At 41.1% G+C, this 3998-nt stretch overlaps 1 pseudogene across 1 annotated transcript; it reads right to left on the minus strand.

Moving 5' to 3' along the window:
* Nucleotides 1-1571: 1571 nt before the first annotated feature.
* On the minus strand, nt 1572-2615 carry LOC306645409 (heterogeneous nuclear ribonucleoprotein A3-like; annotated as a pseudogene). Its single transcript has one exon. The product of its transcript is annotated as a heterogeneous nuclear ribonucleoprotein A3-like (transcript).
* Nucleotides 2616-3998: the final 1383 nt, after the last annotated feature.

Raw genomic sequence — 3998 nt, forward strand, 5'->3', positions numbered from 1 at the left:
TTAGGCATTGTAACAACCTGGCATGTAAGGAGTTAGAACTAGAATGAAAAAGTAACTTTTCTTGCATCTGCGTATTGTGGATTGGACTCATATTTGGCAGTCATAAACCAAAATTAACCAAATACTAGGGTTTGCTAAAGAGTAATTTAGCATACTGCTATTAATTGTGGCAGACACATGATGATTGGACTTCTCCTCTTCGAGATATTAGAAATTCCTACTGGTATTAGAAAGGATGTGGAGTATCATGCTTCACCCATGTTGACTGGCACCTCCATGTTTTTCGCTTGCCAATAATCTAGCTTTTCAATTACAAATTATTGTTAGTTTTGCTTCATCATCATTGTTTTAGTTGACTGTAGTTTGTTCAGTTAACCTTATGAGGTGTGATGATGTGTATTTTCATCAATAGAGGTTTGCCCTATAATTTCCCAAAACACATTTAAGTAGATTATTATATATCTTTTGGTGGCTTGAATATCAAACATTTTATAATATTTCCTTTGTTTATATATATATATATATATATTTTAAAACTAAAATAGTACTGATGTAGCTGGATGCTTTTTGTACCTGGTCCTATTTCCCCCTCCAGATTCAAGTATGCCCATGATTTTGGGATGTGTCTAACTTCTAGTATGTTTTCAAACTTCTACTATCTAAGTATGTACCCCTAAATGAGTGCTACTGTATATTTCTAAATTTACTTAAATGGCACCACAGAATACATATAATTCTGTAACTTTAATTTTTAGTTCAGTACTATGTTTTTGATATTTACCTTCATATACAGATTTATTCATTTCATCTAGTTCATTCATTACAGGACAACAAGATATACAGAATCTTCCTATAATCATCCCACTTAGCCATTCCCCCAGAATGGACCAATCAAAATACACAGAATTCTGTATCTGCTTTGTTATTATCTTCTGCTAGAAGCTTTTTCTGTACCCTGCCTTCCTTCCACTGTTAGATTGTGTTAGATGCCTTCCTCTTCCTGGCCCCCTTGCTTATATTGTAAACTCTGCCACACATTGTTGGAGTGTCCCTCTTTGGTCTTAGACTGTAGACTTCTCAAGATCAGAGCTCTGTAATCTATTCACAGTGCTGGCAGTGTAATCCCCAGGCCAGCAGTGTGACTGTGCATGGTAAATTGTTGGTACTTTTTTGGTTTTTTTTGAAAAGCTAAAAATTCCCTAATGTTTTATACCTGGTACCACTACCACAATTTACAGGGCAATATACGTGATGTAATGAAAAGAAAAAGAAAAAGAAAAAGAAAAAGCTACAACAGATAAAAGACTTCAGGAATGTACATCTAATTGACACTACATTGCATTAATCAATAGCTGCACTTTTTGCAAACTGTACTATGACAGCCCTGAACAAGAAGGGTTTCCTGTTTAAGCTGCAGTAACTTTTCTGACTTTGGATCATTGTTCCTTCTGTCGCAGATTTTTACAGTTCCTCTAATGCATTTGGGACGGCTGTCTCAAAGTAACCTGCAGCTTTCCCGACAACTCGTCACTCTTTCTCCTGCTAAGAACTGTAGACTTTTTCTGCTGTTTTTAGAACCTTTTGCTATCATATCCACCACTTCCACCACCAGATCTATAATCACCACCATAGGGACTGCCAGACCTTCTTCCACCAAAACTGCCGCCATTCATGGGTTCATAATTTGATTGCTGTTGTCCACTGTAATTTCCAAAATCATTATAGTTCCCACCACCACCTTAGTTACCACCACCAAAATTTCCTCCTTCATTGTAACCATCATATCCTCCTCCACCACCACCATATCCACCACCTTGGTTTCCATATCCTGGTCCACCACCACCATAGCCTCCTCTACTATTATAACCAGGACCACTGCCATAGTTGCCTCCATCCATTATATCCACCATCACCTCCTCCATAACTACCTCTGCTGCCACCACCTCCACCATAGCCTCCTCTTCCACCAAAGTTTCCACCACTGTCAAAGTTACCTCCACCACCTCCAAAGTTTCCTCCGTGACACATAAAGTTGCCAGATCCACCTCCACGACCTCTTTGTGATCCAGCAGACTGCATCTCTTGTTTAGAAAGGGCCTTTTTCACTTCACAGTTATGCCCATTAATAGTATGGTATTTATGAACAACAATTTTGTCAACTGTATCATGATCATCAAAAGTTTCAAAAGCAAATAATCTTTTTCCCACTCTGCCTGTCTTCCATAACTTCTATGGTTTCAATCTTAACATACTTTTCAAAGTAATGTCTCAAATTATATTCTTCTGTATTTTTCTTTAATACCACCAACAAAAATTTTCTTCACTGTTAGATGGGCACAGGGCTTTACAGAATCCTCTCTAGAAACAGCTCTCTTTGGTCCCAGCGCATGCCCATCAACCCTGTGTGGCCGAGCACATATTGCTGCATCCACCTCCTCAACACAAGAGTAAGTCACAAACCCAAAGCCCCTGGAACATTTTGTTTGAGGGTCTCTCATTACCACACAATCGGTGAGTGTGCCCCATTTCTCAAAATGTTCTCTTAAACTATCATCTGTAGTTTCAAAGCTCAGACCACCAATAAACAGCTTCCTCAATTGCTCTGGTTCCTTTGGATCATGCCCCGCCCCCGCTCCCACCCGCGGCCAGGGTGGCGGGAGTTGGGCTGGGGTGACCGAGCAGCGGTTTTACCTCCATTTTGAGACCGGACTCGCCTCTTCCAACTCAAGTTCCACTTTTGTTGTTGTTGTTGTTGTGTAGGCCTTTATTGTCTGGACAGGCTTCTTGAGGGAGATGGGGGGGGGGGGTGACAAGTGAGTGACCACAATGGCAGGCCAGCCGTGTTTCACAGGCTTGTAGGTGGTAGAGAACTCACCCAGGTAGTGTGATCATCTCAGGCTTGATCTCCACCTGGTTGAAGGTCTTGCCATTGTAGACACCAACCATGCTGCCTACCCTCTCGGGCAAAATGATTTTGTCCCGCCGGTGTGTCTGCACAACCTCTGGTTTCTCCATGGAGGGTGCCTCATTCCAACGCAGTCCGCCGCTCCTCCGCTGCCGCTGGCGTGGGCTGTGCAGCTGCCTCAGCCGCTCCTCGCACGCGTCCAGCAGCTGGTCGAGGTCCACAGTGCCAAAGGTCAACTTGCGGAAAGCCCGCTGCTTCTGCTCCCCTTCCGACCCTTGCCGGCTCTGCGGAAAACACCACCCCCCGCACTTTTTAATAGACAGATGAATAGATGATTCTGCGCCATGGAGTAACCTATGTGCATGATTTACTTATGTAGCTGAAAATCGGGGTATCAAACTAAGCACTTCTAGAGCCACTATGTCCTGACTGTTGGGCCTACTTTTTCCCTCCAGTTACATAATGAACTTTTACCATTTGAAGTTATAACAAATCAAGCTAATTAATATAATATTCCCAATTTTAACTTCACTAAATCTTTGCTACCTAATGCCAGTTGCTTGTATTAAAATCTAATAGTGAGGGGCTAGGGTTGTGACTCAGTGGTACAGTGATTGCCTAACACGTGTGAGGCACTTGGGTTTCATCCCCAGCACCACATAAAGATAAATAAAGCAAATAAAGTTATTGTGTCCATCTGCAACTAAAATTGCTTTTAAGAAAATCTAATAGTGAAAGGTATCTGCTTTAGTTCTAAGTTATATATTTACTTGAAGTAAGTCAAAATTTTCTGTTGTTTCATGAGCACCTGCATTTCTGGGTGCTCTGCCAGAATAAGTGTGAGGACCACTGTGTTAACTATGGTAAAAACAGTCAAGTCACCCACTGCATTTATAAATAGTAGTTTTTGAAACTATATTTCAAAATAGTAAATTTCTAAACACTTAAGACTTGTCTTACATGTTATAAGAAGGCACTGCCTTCCTGGAGAGCAAAACTTCATAAAATTTGAAAAAAAAATATTGTCCATTCTGTTTCCTTCAGCCTTGGGAATTTCATGACTTCCCTCCTGGGAAGGAGGTTGCAGGAATAA

Source organism: Sciurus vulgaris, assembly GCF_902686455.1.
Source record: "Sciurus vulgaris genome assembly, chromosome: 15".
NCBI lineage: Eukaryota > Metazoa > Chordata > Mammalia > Rodentia > Sciuridae > Sciurus > Sciurus vulgaris.